The following is a 16,020-nucleotide window of genomic DNA, read 5'->3' as shown; positions in this document are numbered from 1 at the left end:
GATGATAAACAACTTTTTGTAAATATCTGTATTTAATGGGTATATAATACTCCGTTCTGTGACTGGCTCTTAATTTTCTTAGCCATTCCTCCGTTGTCCAATGTTTCACTATTATTAATAATATTGTGATATAGAAATCTTTGCCTGAATTTTATGTAGTTTTCACAGGAGAGAGCGTAAGAAGTAAATTTCTGGATCAAAAGCAATGGACATTTCTAAGCATTTTTGTAGTATTATTAAACTGATTTCAATATAATTATATAGTCAGGTAATTAATCTCATTTTTATTTACATGTGGGATTACCAGTTAAGCTGAAATTTTTGTGTTAGTTGGCCATAATACTAGATAGTTAAATTTAAAAAATTAATAAAATCTAAAGGAAAAACTAAAAGTATAAAAGTAAGTTCGCAAGGTATAGGCTTAGAATCTAAAAACAGAAAAAAAAATTAAAATAGCTCATATATTATTGTGTGTTTAATATGCATCAGATACCCTGTTAACTGTTTATGTAAAACCATCTTTTATCGGCACCAGAAAGAGTGTTTCCCCAGCTACCTGGGTATCCCTTAGCTCAGTCAAGTTGACACATAAAATTAACCATTGCACCTAAACTCCTGAAATTTCAGCTACAGAAATGATGTAGACCCCAGGAATCACCGAGGCCAATCTCCACTGCCACACGAGGGAGTGCCCACCGGTGGGTGGCTGTGTGCTAGGTCCAGTTGTTGTTTACAGATTTATTCATAAACAACTGTAAATCCTGTTCTTGAAATTCTCCAGGAACAAATCTAAATTTGGGAGTCAATTCTGGGATTTTTTTTATCCCTAAGAATCAAAAGGTCACATTTTTCACTTAATCCCGATTGTCATACAATATTTCATTCAACGGGGTCCTATAATATTCAGTAATAAAATACCTATTGGGCTGAATGTTAATAATTAGAGTAGCTCCCATCTCCTTCCTAAGCGATGAGAATGAAGCAATTCGTAGACAAACTTTGGTAATAAGAAGTATAGGGATTTATAATTCCAAATTCTATAGGTTCGGCCCTGGTTGGGTGGCTCAGCTGGTTGGAGAGTCGTCCATACACCAAACGGTTGTGGGCTGGATCCCAGCTGGGGCACGTACCGGAGGCAGCCGATCCATGTTTCTCGCTCACATCGATGTCTCTCTCTCTCTCTTGCTCTCTCTGAAATCAATAAAAACGTATCCTCAGGCGAGGCTTAAAAAAAATTCTACAGGTCTGGCTAGGAAGATATCAATCTTGTAAGTTCCTTGTTTTTAATTAAGACCATTTCTTGCTCATGAATTGACCTACAGTTATTCTGTGGTAACTGGAACGATGTAATGATAATCCTGATAGAATAGTAATAGTAGTAGCTCTCACGTATTGAGCGCCTACTATGTGCCAGTGAAGATTACATTTCCTTACGTAATTCCCACATTAATCCTAAGAAGTAAGTATTCACGTCTCCATTTTACAGAGGATGACATTCAAGTTCAAAGAATTGTGGCCCAAGTCCCACGATACTAGTGACAGGCTGAGAACTGAACCCCACTGTGGCCGACCCCAAAGCCATGCTGCTTTAGAACTGGGCTTGCGGTCCTTCCGAGTTTGAGTTTTAAAAGTCTGGCTCAGGGCCACAGAACCGTATTTTTTGCCCAGACGGTAGATCCGAGGCAGTGACAGTGCTGAGTGGACGCGGGCCTGAACGCGAGCAGAGCAGGTTAATTTTTATGGAAGAAAACACCGAGTCGTCTGATCTGTAGTGTTTCTGATAATGTGAGACCACGGTGTCACCGTCCGTGGCATCCTCACGCTTTGCAATGTACCATCCTACCAACAGGGGCAAGGAAGGTGCGATGCCCACTCTGTGCCAGCGGCCTGATGGCGCTGGGGGCGGGGGGATGTGGAAAAGCCCTTGCTTCCTTAAGCAAGGAATCATTTACGAGGCAAATAGCGAGAGAGAGGCCGGCTCTTTATTATGAATCAATATAACTTTTCCAAAGTGATTCCGCATAAAAGCCACTTTGAATTACCCGTGCGCAGCAGGATCAAAACGGCCACAGCAGCTCCCATCTCCCATCTCCGGCGGAAGCCTTATCTCCTCGAGACGCCTCCTCGCCAGCCCCTCGAGCTCCTTAGAGACAACCTCGGCCCCGCAGTCCAGCTCCCGCCCCAGGAGGTGGTCCCCAGGGCCCTTTCCTTCCCTGCCGCCCCCGCCCCCTCCCTCAGTCACCCCCTCCTCGGATCTCAGTTCTCCAAAATCCCCAAATTAGGTATTAAGGATGTGTTTATTTCATCGTGATTTTCTCTTCTAATCTGGGAGATAAAAATAACAGAAAGAAACGTCTGCCGTCTCATTTCATCCTTGACTGTCCCCAAAGTAAACTGCAGAGCGTCGCCGAGCTCATGCCTCCTCTTTTTTTCACTTGGCCCCGTCCAAGGAGGACAGCCCTGGGGTGGGCCCCGCGCCCCCCGGTTCCGAAAGCCCTTCACCGCGCCGCGAATGCGCAGAGTGGGTCTCCATGTGCTTCTGGAGCACCAGCAGCGCTTTCGAAACCGGTTCTGGTTCAAAAACCAGACGGTGGCTGATTTATCAGCAGCAGTGATTCTGAGCTGATGACCAGTGAGCAGCTCGAAAGAGGCTTAATGACAAAAACACCGATAAGCAAAAACGATTTATAAAAGCCCAGACCTCCTAACCTTGAGCAGTCTTCTTGTGTCTTGAACGACTGCCTTGAAATGAGAAACTAAAAAACACTGTGAAACTCTACATTTATTTTAAAAGACGCTTAACAAGAAGCTTAAAGGTGAAAGATCTGTTTCGTGTGGATTTCTTTAGAGCATGGAAATGAACAGTGTCCGGCTGTCAGAGTAAAAGCCGCGGGCCTTTGGCGAGAGACAGGCCCATGCGGCCGGTGGTGGCCCTTCAGTGGGGCTGCTGGATTTCAGTCCGACAGCCCCCAGGCGCCACGGGCTGGCACAAGGAAAGCAAGCGCGGCTTCCGTCCTCAAGGAGCTTTAAAATCTCATGTTGGGGGGGAGCACTACACATTCTAATAGTCTCACTTTAAAGAACTAATCATTTGCATAACATCAGTTTTTCTACCTATAGTCCTGTAATTTCTACTTTCCAAACAAAAGGATGTTGAACCCCATGGAGAGAGAAAATAAATGTGCGTGCCGAGCAAATGTTCTTTCTCTGTGGTGTCTTAAAAGCAATTTTCTTTCAGTGAAATTTAAATAGAAATGGCTAATATTGAAATTAGCGTTATTATGGGATATTCTGTCTTTTTACCCGAGAAGCGTTAAGAACTTCAGGCTTCATGGTGTTTCTCCAAATAGTCTTTTGTTTTTAGAGCTTGAAAATAGACAGCACAAAGACAGCTATGGAGTCAGCATCGGGGGTAAAATAACATACCTGGTCCTCAGGCCTGTGGAACTGCTTTTAATCCGCCCCCTCTCTTTATTCCTTCCCTTTGTTACCTCCCCGAGGAAATTCATAGTTAGGACGCTGTTCGCTGTTCGGTGGGACACAAAGAGCCAGATGACATTCCCTGCTGGCAGGGAGCCGAAGCTATTTGGTTTTGGTCGGAGCTTGTGGTGGCAGTTGTTTTGTAAGGTTTACATAAATTTTTTTCGAACATCCATGTGACTTTGTGCGAAGAGCCGTGGGTTTAGGGTGAGTCAATTTGTAAGTTTTGTAAACTCAGGCAACTCACTTATAATTTCGGGGCCTCAATTTGCACATCTATAAATCTGAGCACTGAACCAACGCTTCCCCAAGTTGGCCGCCCATTGGAATTGCCAGGAGAGCTTTTAAAAAAATCTCGATGCCCAGGTTGCAAGCCAGGCCAATTAAATCAGAATATCTCAGGGTGGAAGCCACATACTTGTTGTTTAAGGATCCCCAGGTGATTGCAGAGTGCAACAGTGTTAAAGAGCCACTGCAGGGGACTTGGGTTGTTTCAAGGTCCTGGTCAGCTCTAGTGTTCTCCCTCCAGCTGGCCTATCTCTGCGATGAGGGGCGAGCTAGGAACAGCTGTTCCACAGCTTCAGTTGGTCACAATCAAGACCCCAGAGGGCGTTTTTGTGGAGGTGCACACACTGATTCTAAAATTATTATGAGAAAGTAAAAGGATCTAGAATAGTCCAAGCAATCTTACAAAAAGAGCAAAATTGAACTCCTCAAGGTCATCACACTACAGTAATCCAGAAAGATGGCGTTAGTGTAAAAATGGACAAATAGATCCGCGGACCCGGACAGATGGTCTAACACTTGACCTTCACTTAAACAATCAATTGGTTTTCAACAAAGTTGCCAAAACCATTCAATCAGAAAATGAAAATAGTTTCGATGAGTAGCACAGCAACAGCCAGATAATCATCTGGGGGGAAACACTGAATCTCACCCCGGCCGGGTGGCTCAGCGAGTGCGTGCCGCTCTCCCCACGTCACTGTAACGGTTAAGTGACAGAAGATACCCGAATAGATAGCAGCGCACCTAATGCCCAGGTTAAGCTTCGCCGCCTCTTCCCTTTCTCTTTACAGAGTTTTCCTTCAAAAGACTGTATAGATGTCAAGAGACTGATGACACCTCAATGTGACCCTGTTGGGGTTTATATGTTTCCTCACCCAGCAATGGGCTGCTTGACATTTCTCATCAGGAAACTAATCCCTGGACCCTGGTATCTGACGAGTTCCCAGAGAGAGCTGGGAATCGTGTCTGTGTGTGTACTGAAATGCACACGTGCGCACACACACACACGTGTGTATGAAAGAGAGAGATTGGTCTGTAAAATTCCAGCAGTGGACTTAGGTTCCATTCCTAGAATACTGAAAAGGATTCTAAGTTTTCCGACTCAGCTTTTAAAGCTGTCATAGAAGGTACAATGTCAAAAATACTCACAAGATCTTTCGTTTTTCCCTCTTTTCCTTCACAAATAAACACACACCTTCTCACGTCTAAAATGTATCCAACCTGCCCTAATGACTTTCCGTTTGTCTTGATTGGGTTTCTCCTAATCTAATCTAATAGCCCAGCGTGGGGAAGCACAGCCTAGAATAGGAGGGGACGGAAGCCACTCGAGTGCAAAGCAGGGTGATTCGTGAGTATTGATAACATTTTGTGAAGTTTGGGGTTCAGTGTTATACACGTGATGTGTGTTTGCTGGGTCACTGTGTAAAAAGTGTTTCTCAATGGAAGCGGCGGTCGAAGAAGTTGGGCAACAACAACACAAAACCCAACAGCACAAAATGCCCTGGCAACAGCGGAGGTGAGGGAGCCCCAGCCTGGTCACAGGACGGGGGCTCGGGCGCGTGGGTGTCTACAGAGGTGAGCAAGGTTCGGAAACAAACAGGGAATTGGTTCCCAGGCAGCCCGGAGACAGGCTTCATTCAGGTCATTGGGAGAGGCTCAGGGAGGCGAGGGAGAGGGGCAGGCGAGCTCCCCTCGGCCTCCCAGGAGGGGAACAGTTGCCCGAATTGTCAGAGCATGTCAGAAAGAGCCCAGATGACCTGGACTGAGCTATGTGACATATAAAGCACAAGTCAGGGTTCTATTTATTCTGTGACTACATAAACATTGCACTATTTTTTGATAGAAAGGAATCTTTGACTGCTCCACTAAGTCATCTCACGGAGAAATCTGCAGCCACGATGTCCTTATAATCTCTTCCCTTCTCACAAAATTTTAATTAAGCCATGCCAGTGTCATTTAGGGTGACAGCAGGGGTGTGGTTGGGGACTGTGTGTGGTCTCTCCCTTGCAGACAAATTGCTATTATTTAAAGAGTATGAAGCAGAGACCGGGCAGGCTGCTCAAGGCTGACTCCCTCGAGCTGCTGGGCTGGAGGTGGCGTCCCACCCTCAATGCGATCGTTGGGGTCTTGAGGTCAGGAGCTACCAGCACCCCGGCCCAGGTTTGCTCCGAAACAGTCTCCCCCCAGGACGACCTTCTACCCTCTTTCTTATTCCCTGGCTTTTCTCCTTACACGCACACACGCGCGCACACTCACACACCCCAGATGCAGCTCCCCATCTTCATTCCACGTCTAGTTCAGGAGTTTCTTAAAACAAAAGGCTTCGTTACAATTCACCTTCTTGGTTAAGAGAGTCCTCGGAGCTGGGGCAGTAAAATGCTGATGTGTTTTCCTTTTTATCTTTTCTGACTGAGCCTTCCTCCCCCAGCCTGGAACCTGAATCCTGCCCCTGCACTCCCCTGTCCAGACCTCCAGGCCATTCTCCCTAAACATCCCCCTGCTGAGGTCAGCCAGCCGGCCGGTCAGAATCCTCACCAGATCTTACCTCAGTGTCAACCTAGTCTCCAAGTCTCAGTTTACCTGGGACATCCCCATCTATGCCTGTTGTCCCAGAGTGACTCTTAGTAACATTCCCTTTCCCTGTCAAAAGCATTCTAGTGTGAAAAGCCACCTACCCAACACCCACACTTCGCTCACTCGGCCTGCATGGCAAGCTATGTCCCTGTGGCCTGCAGCAGGGTCCATCCCTTAGGTCTGTAGCTCCAGGTTAGCCCAGACTCAAGATCTCCTGCCTTCCAGCATCATCTTGAAAACATGGTGACTTAAAAGAATGCTGATTATTTCTTCTTCAGCACAGTTTCTGTGGCTCAGGAATTAGATGGGACCTACTGGGGGCAGCTTGTCCCTGCTCCATGATGCCTGGGGCCTCGGCTGGAAGATTGATAGGTTGAGGGCTGGAGTTATCTGAAGGCACGTTTGCTCCCACATCTGGAGGTTTGTGTTGGCTGTCAGTTGGGGCCTGGAACACTCACAAGTGGCCTCCCCATGTGGCCGGGGCTTCCTCCCCACATGGTGGTGGCTGGGCTCCAAGGACAAGTCCCGAGCCATGTGGAAGCCGATCCTTTTTATGATCTAGGCTCATTTAACATCAAGTCACATAGCATCCCCCCATTGTATTCCATTGATCAGGGACTTGCAAGCCACTGCCAAGACTCAAGTGCAAAGCTCTGTAGACCCCCGCCCCTCCATAGAAGTGTAGTCACATTGTAAGATCGTGTGGGATGGGGAAGATATAGATCTACACATACTATAACCAGCCACCTCCTCCAAGCACCCCACCAACCACTGGCAAGATGTCATCATCCTTGCTCTCTCTTTCCATCAAAATTTTCCAAGGGCACGGCCCTTGATATTATGACATGGGGTGATCATTTTTTTCTCTTTTTTAATTTTATTATTTTTTCAATTATACTGGACATTTAATACTATTTTATATTTGTTTCAGGTGGACAGCATAGTGGTTAGACATTTATGTAATTTACAAAGCGTTCCTCCTGATAAGTCTAGTAGCCACCTGGCCCCATACACAGTTATTACAATGTTATTGACTACATTCCCTGTGCTGTGCTTTACATCCCTGTGACTATCTTGTAACTACCCGTCTGTCCTTCCTAATCCCTTCACCTTTTTCACCTAGCTCCTCAATCCCCCTCCCATCTGGCTGCCATCGGTCTGTTCTCTGTATCTATGAGTCTCTTTCAGTTTTGTTTGTTCATTTACTTTGTTCTTTAGATTCCACATATAAGTGAAATCGTATGGTATTTGTCTTTTAATGTCTGACTTATTTCACTTAGCATAATACCCTCTAGGTCAATCCATGTTGTCACAAATGGTAAGGTTGTCTTCTTTGTTATGGCCAAGGAATATGCCATAAAATATGTCTACATACCACATCTTCTTTATCCACTCATCTATTTATGGACACTTGGGTTGCTTCCATAGCTTGGCTATTGTAAAAAGTGCTGCAGTGAACATGGGGAACATATATATTTTCGAATTAGTGTCCTGGACTTCTCCTGATAAAAACCCAGAGGTGGGACTGCTGGGTCACCGGTAGTTCTATTTTTAATTTTCTGAGGAAGCCTCATTCTGTTTTCCATAGTTGCTGCACCAATTTGCAATCCCACCTACAAGGCACAAGGGTCCCCTTTCTCTGGGGTGATAATTTTTTACTCAGCCATGCTCCTATAATCCCTGAGAGCTGTAAGGCCTGCCTCAGCTCAGTTCCACAAACCTTTGTGCTTGATCCTCAGGACCCTATGAGGCAGATAAGGTGGGCCCCAGTCTCCCAATTTTATAAAAGAGGAAGGAAGCACAGCCAGGTGAGTTGTTTTCCCAAAGTCACAGAGCTGGAGCTCAGCACAGTCGGTCTGATATGGGATCAGCAACTCCCACTAATGGCAAAGCCCCTTGGCACTGGCGGCTGAGCCCCGGCCTTGCACCAGACAAGCCTGAACTCCAGTCCTGGTTCTGCAGCGTGGTGGCTTTGGACAAAGAGCTTACCCTCCCGAGTTTTTATTTCTCACCCCTAGAATAAAGGTAGGAAATTCTACCTTGGAATTAAATCCTGTTTCTAAAGTGCCTAGAACAGTGACTGACACGTCTTTGGCACCCAAGCAGAAGCGAAGAAGGTAACTTTAACGAGGACACTTGATCTAACAGGTGGCACACTTGCTCAGAGCCTGCCCTTTAAGAAGTAAATGCCACACCTGCCCACCACAAACGAGAGATGCTTTGCATCCTCTAACGCCTGCAAGCCCGTCGTCTTAGATCTCTCCTCACAGGGAAATGCTGTCCACCAGCTTGAAGAAGAAACCTTACAAAGTGCAGCCAGTTCTCAAACTCCTCCCTGCAAACATTGAGTGGGATACAGGCTAATAACAAAACTCCAGCTCCAAAGGCCGCTAGTGATGGCAGGGTTTGCTTTGTTATGCGGAGCAGGCTCGGTGTTGCCGGGAGATGGTCTTGGAGTTGGCCAACCTTCCATAGCTGGGCAGAGCACAAGGTTAACACAATTGAGTTTTTCGGCAAGTAACTGTATTGTATCCACTGCTGTGAAGGTGGACCCCGAGCCATGAAAAGGCCCTGCATTTGGTTTTCGTTGTTTTCAGAGAACACAGTGTTCTGCTGGCAAAGGCCACTGGGGAGGACATTTGTCATCAGTGAGAGACAAGTGAAGGAGCTAAGTTAATCCGTGTTTACAGTATCTGAGAATGACGCCATGGGGACGGAGGAGAGGCTCACATTCTAGTCCTAGAAGTTGCCTCAAAGATCTTGAGAAAAGACATTTTGTTAGGGCTCCTTCAGACACTTGGTCTCCTGGGGTCTGGCAAACCCTGTGTGGAAGGCAGGGCAGATGGCACTAGTCCCATTTCACAGATGAGAAGACTGAGATCTGGGCAGTGTTATTGGGCCGCTAGTGAGTTGTGGGGCTGGGGCCTGACCTCCCAGCCCATTGCAGCTTTCCCACCACGGCTGAGAGTGTTACTTCTTCTTGCTTTCCCCCTTCTCTGATCATTTCCCTTTCCCCTTCCCTCTTGGGTCCCTCTTTCTCCCCAACTCTCATCCCTCCTTTCCTCCTTTTTCTTCCTCCTCTCTTTCTCTCCCAATTGTTTTCTCTCTTTTCCCAATGCTCCTGGTTCAGCAAGAATTTCAGGCAGAACCTCGAACACTGTAGGATTATAGCACCGACGTCACCATTAACCCAGCAATTTACACAGGAACTTAAACAGCTCTCGGGGGAAAATGTCTCTTTGCTTCTCTGGGACTCTTCTGCATCTATGAAATAGGGGCGCCATGTGGATAACCACAAGACTACAGTGTGAAAGGATGCTAAAAAGCCAGTGGCACCCAAAGACATACTGATTTAGGAGCTACATACAACCTCTACCGCTTTAGATGAAATTTATGTATGTCTGGGCCTCTCCGGGTGGCTCAGCTGGCTGGAGCATCGTCCTATACACCAGAAAGGTGCAGGTTCGATTCCCTTCCTCTCCCTTCCTCTCTCTCTAAAAATCAATAAACATATCCTTGGGTGAGGATTGGGGGGAAAAAATTATGCACCCCTGGATGTAGCAAGTTTTCCTTTCTCTTTAGAATTTGGAACTATGTTCGCTTGGAGCATCTGAGTTGCAGCCAAACCTGGAGCTTTCTCCCCACACCATCCTATCTGCTTGGGGACACACACAAACGGAGTATTCAAAAGGTCCAGTAAAGAGTTGGTCTATCCGGCCTCTACGTGAGGATACCTTAGCAGTTGACAGCAAAGCTAGTCTATTTTCTACCCACAGTCCAGCTTAGGCAGATGGTGACTTGTCTCATTAGTCCCTGCACCAACACCTTCTAATAGCCCCTCTCCCTCAACTTCCACTGATTGGCAGATGTTTGGAGGAATCTCTGTTGAAATTATTCTCTGAACAATGTCCTTTCTTCCCCTCCTGTGAGAATTAAGGACATGAAGACGAGCTTTCATCAGCCTGTCTCCAGTCTCCAGGCTGCAAGGGCTGTAATGCTTAGAGAACATGGACTCCGTATGAGGATTTAAATACCTCCAACCTAGTTCAGAGAATCATAAAAAGGTAACGCCTCAAAACCATGCCCTCCGCTCTTAAAAGCTATTGCTCCAGTTTCTAAATAAGGGTCAAGATCATTTCAGCTCATTCCATCCTGAGAAAGGACCAGAACCAAGAGAACCCTGATGAGACGGCCAATAATTCTTTAGGGGCAAATGTCTTTGGGAAAATGTTACTGGACCATTTCAAGGGTCTCTGTGTATCTTGGTCCCATTCCTGTATCTCTTCAGAATCTGTTCTAGATCTCCCTAAATTGCTTGGCTGACTTCCCCTCTGCAAAGGCCTGAAATGGTGTTTTAATTCATTAATTGAGTGACTATGTAGGATTTTCTATTTTGAGAGGACTCACTCTGAGGAAACTCATAGGATTGAGAAGTGCCTGCTTGAAGGGATCAATAATGTCCCAAGTAGGGCAAATCAACCCAGATCAAGACCACGTCAATGGACATGGGCTCTCCTACTGGGCAGAACTGACCTTCTGAAGCCTAGATACGTAACAGCCCAAAGCACAGTTAAGGGCCTATTCGTACTGTTCCTGAATTTATTCCAGCTAATTTTAACCTTGGCTTCGTCTCACTGGGCTGACCTGAACACTGGACAGCTGCCTGTTATAGTGGCCTTGGGTAGCCTTCACTTCTTGCCCAACTTGGCCTACAGTCCTTTGCTGGAGGGCTTGAAACTTAATAGAGGGGCCAGCAGATGGTCTGGCCACCCAGCATGCTCCTGACTCTTCCCTGGGGCCACTCAGAAACTCTCCTGTGTTCCTATGAGACAAGGAAGGGCTGTGACTCCTGACACTTGGTCCAGAGGCATCTGCTGATCTTTCCTAGTCTGCTCACCTGCTTCTTTAAAGTATCTTCTTAGTGCCAAATACTTGCCTTAAAAATTGACAAATGACCCCAGTTTAACAAAGAACCAGGAGCTGATTAGCTTTAGAGAAGGTCACTTAATCCACTAAGCTACGTGGGATTCTCCTGCAGTTCCTGACAAATTCTTTATCTCCTTTGGTAGCGTGCAGGAGAGCCATTCAGGTGGCACCTTGGAGCATGTTTCTGAGAACATATATTGCTAAGTGGTGGGCATCACTGGTACCTCCTTCTTTTCATCACTGGCATGGAAATCACAGAGCCTTCCAAAGAGGCAGAGGCTGAGTCAGATTCCTGCAAGGACAAAGGAAAACTTGGTTTCCTGGGCAGTACAACTGGACTGACTCACAGGCTGAGGATCTGACAGTTGGAGGGAAAATAAACCCAAGTTCAGGACTCTAGATCCTGCTCATCTTAGGGCTGCCTTCCAAGGAACAGAGGCGCTGTGATCAAAAGCCGCATGTGGTCTCATCTTCACAGAGTCGGCTGTGGAAAGCTAGGGACCACGGCTGGGGGAACAGGCTTGCTCTCCTGGAGTGTGCCGGGCCCAAAGGTCACCTCTTGGGAGAAATGGAGCATCTGCTCTCTCCTGCGTCTGCAGTGGGTCTCCGGGCAGTTCTAGGAGGTCAGGGGCACAGACCTTCCGTTCCTCTGTTACCAGATCAGACGGCTTCTCGTGAGCATCTGTAACCACTTCTAGTTTAAATCCATATTCCCTTAAGCAACTGGAAAGCAAACCAACTAAATGTAGGATCTCCAGTGGGAGCAGAGTTTAATTAAAAAGCAAAACAGAACGCTGCCATCTCACCTAGCTCACCCCGGCGTGTCAGGAAAGACCGCAGGATCAAGGCACGCTGCCTGGGCTGCTGAGTCAACAGCAGGAAAGAGCTCCTCATGCTTAAAGGCCACCAACAGCCCTGTTAAACACAGTCACGCTCCTCTCGCCTACCCCATCACTGATGGCCCTCCAGCTGAAGCAGGAGAATTGTCCCAGTGAAGGACAGTCCTTGGCTTCTACATTCCTTCATTTGCTCTTCATTCATTCATTCATTCATTTGTTCTGACACAAACACTTACTTAGTACCCATTTATATTTCCGTGGTTTTCTATTTCATGAATCCGTTTATCCAGAATTTATTTATTTTGAACCCCTATGGTGGGCCTTTGGTACTAGGTGTATGGGACATACAGTCCGTAACACGAAAAATGTACAGTCCGGTTAGTAATTCCTGCTCCCTTCCCTCCCCTAGTCACTCATCCCTGCACGCATCCACCCATTCGCTTTGCCAATTAGCGGAAGCCCTGCCGTGTGCCAGGGCCTGTGTGTTGGGCACTGGGTCAAACACATTCCCATCTTCTTCTCTACCTTCACTCAGTGTGTCACACACATACCACCGCTGCCAAGAACAGAACCAAAGGCAAATCCAACCAGTTTGGGGGTTTTGCATGTGTGTATTTGTGTGATTGTTTTAGGCAGAGAGGAGAGTGGGCTTCAGGTTGGTGGCAGGGTTGTTGAGTTAGACGGTGTTCCTGCAAGGGGACACTGGCTTTGTTCAGGGTGAGACGGAAGAAGGCAGATGACAGACTCAGTGCAGTGCAAAGTGAGCCGCTGAGGCGCGATCGCTGTGGAGCCACGGGGGACCTGCTGCACAGAGTGTTCGGCTTCCCGTCTCAAGATGTGGCCAGAGGTCGGGCCATGATCTGCCAAGGACAGCACAGAAGGGATGCTGCTCCCGGGAGACTTCTGGGCCCTTTTCTAGGGTCTCTTTCTACTCTGAGATTTGTTTACCAAAACAATCTCCCTGCACATTCCAAGAGTTCAAGAGATATTTGTCAACTAAATGACTGAATGCACATTAGACCATTTATTGGAACTTGGGCTCATGTGAGGTAAGAGCTGGGCCTTTTTCATCTCTTACAGTCCCAGGGCTCCATTCCTTTCTGGGGCTCCGGGGAGCTGTCTGGAGGCCTTTGTGCAGGAGGCTCCCCAAGCTCCCTTCTCAACATTCCAGGCAGAAAATCTTCTCTGTGTGGTTTAGCCACCTGGCAGGTTCCCTCGGCAAGGGGAGCATCCTCTAAAGGCGTGTGCAGTAGTCTTGACCTTTAATTCCGGGCTTTGTTTTCTTCCCTAATTAGCAAATTGCTGGTCCACCTCTCACACCACGAGGCCTTATGTATTCAGGGAACAAAAAATTGCTGTCATTTAGAAATGCAAAATAGCTGCTTAAAGAAGCTAAATAATGCTTTCCCAGAGCGAACAGTAGACCTGGCGTCTGGGTTAGCTCTGTTTGGGGTTATCTGTGGCTGTTTCCCTCCCCCGGTCCCACCCATAATCATAAAGAGAATGTGTGATTGCCGCTGGAAACGGGTGATCAATCACAGCCCCGAGGCCAGACGCCGCTGCCCGGAGAGAGGCCGGACGCAGGGGAGGCAGAAGCCGACGTCAAGATTCTCGGGCTGCCGGCCACACCGTAATTCAGGTCATCACACTCTGCCAAAGAAGCTTATCAAAGAAGAAAGCAGACTGACGTTTTATGGCCCTCGGATTGGAAGTTGGCCTGGCTCTCTCCTCCTGGGCAGCAAGAGCAGACGTGTGCGAATCTGATTCTGGGACAGTACAGAAAGCGCGGCCTCGGCGCAGCACGGTAGCGGGACAGCTCAAGACAGCGAATTTCACAGGGGAGCGAGGCCCTGACCGGCTCGTCCACGGCTGTGTCACCCAGGGGCGGCCCAGGTCTGGCAGGCATGGAAGGCATTTTCTGCCACAGAACTCAACCTGTTCATTTAGATGAAAATATTACCACGCGAGCACTGATTCTACACTCCCCTACTCCGATATGCCGAGAAACTTCCAGACGCCAAGCACACAGGACCAGGCCTCAGCCGTCGGGGGGCTGGGGAGCATTTCACGAGGCATTTTGGTGGGCGGATCTGAGAAAGCAATCACGTTTCTTTTCAATCCCATCCCGAGGTTATGTCCTTATTGATTTTAGAGAGAGAGGAAGGCAGAGAAACATTGATCCTTGGCCTCCCGTATTGGCCCCAACCGGGGATCAAACCCACAACCTGTTTCAGGGTACAAGACGACGCTCCGAGCAGCTGAGCCACCCCCCAGGTGGCAGTCACAGCTTCGGCAAGAGCGTGATCTTCCCAGCAGCGGGAGGGAAGACCAGTCCCTGTGAGTCTGACGAACAGAAAACCAAGCAAACATTAGACACCTTCTTAAAAGAAGCTGATTGGAATGGTGGCGAACAGCAGGGGCTTTGGAGGCAGATTTGGTGTAAGTCCGTGTCCATCACTTGTCCTCTGAGTGGCATCGGGCAAGTGGTTTAACCTTCCTGGTCCTCCAAGCATCTCGTCATCGGAAAATCGAGAAGGGAGGAGGTGCTGAGCCCCGAGGCTGATGTGAGGATTAAGTCTGAGAGCGCACGTCTACAGCAGATGTTCAAGCACCGTGCGGCCTCACTGTTCCCGCTACTTGAGTGGGTTCACGCACCGGGAACAGTCCCAGTCCCAGTCCCAGCATGTCCTGGGGTCCCTCGCTGTAAAATGCAGCTTCCCGGGACCTCTGGGCTTCTCCAGGGACAGCGTGAGACAATGAAGGAGGAGAGCGCGGGGTCTTTGTGAAGGTTTCTGGCAGGGAAGGGCCGGGAGGAGGCCCAGGCGCGGGTGCGGGAAGCGATGCGGGCGCCGCTGCTGTGCGGGTCGGCCGGCGGCCCGAGGCCCGCGGTGGCCGCAGCCCCTCGCTCACTGTTCGGGCGCCCGGGCAGAGGGCAGCCCCGCGCCGGCCCGCGGAGGGCTGAGGCCGCGTGGTGAGCCGGCGGGGCTGGCAGTCGCTGAGGGCGGAAACCGCTGCTGGGAGCTGCTGGCAGTTTAACTGTTTCTGTTGCTCACTGCCGAGGCCGAGGAAACGGCAGGGGGGCCAGGACATTCCACGCGGCGATTCTGTCTGTGGCAAGAGCCTGCTCACCAAGAGCGTCAAAGGTTTCTTTGGAACCATAAACTTATCGAGCGGCTTCTGAAACAGGATTTTTTTTAGCTGCTCGCGTGTGAAAATAGCAGATGCCCGGACTCTTGACTTGATCTCTCCTACGTATTTCAAAAGAACCATTTGGCCTATTTCGGTGATAACTGTCTGGTGGGAGAGACGGCACCCTGGGGCTTACTGGGTCCTCGCTGTGCACCTACAAGGACTTACTCAGGGCCATTCCTCCCAGTGGTGTATTAGGACCACCTGGAGCCCGAAGTAACCATAAGCCTGCAAACACTCCCGTCCATCTCACAGCCTCAGGCCGGCCTGCTTCTGCCTCCAGGCTGGAGCTGCGTCTCACTCGTTCCACAGTGTTTTCTAAGGAAATGCACCCTCCAACTCGTGGGTCTGGGAAAACGGTTCAACAGTAAAGGCGTGGTCAACGTATCACGTACTAAAATATTTTGCAGCCGTGAAAAGAGATCTCTCCAAATAATTTGATGATCCTGATGCAATGTGAAGAGAGAATTGCAAGAATTAAACCCTTACATAAAGCAGTGGATCTCAAGAGGGCGGTCCCCGGACCTGCAGCAGTAGCCGCATCCGTAAAGGTGGTCGAAATGCCAAACCCACCCAGGCCCACCCGGCACTCCTGCCCCACCCAGCCCAACTGAATCGGGGACTCGGGGAGTAAGCCCACAGCAGCGGGTGTTTTTTGTTTTTTTTAATCCTCACCTGAGGATATTTTTCTCATTGCTCTTCAGAGAGAGTGGAGGGAGAGAGAGAG

This window comes from Miniopterus schreibersii (assembly GCF_964146895.1).
Source record: "Miniopterus schreibersii genome assembly, chromosome: 16".
NCBI classification, from domain to species: Eukaryota; Metazoa; Chordata; class Mammalia; order Chiroptera; family Miniopteridae; genus Miniopterus; species Miniopterus schreibersii.
Note: the sequence above shows the minus strand (reverse complement) of the source record.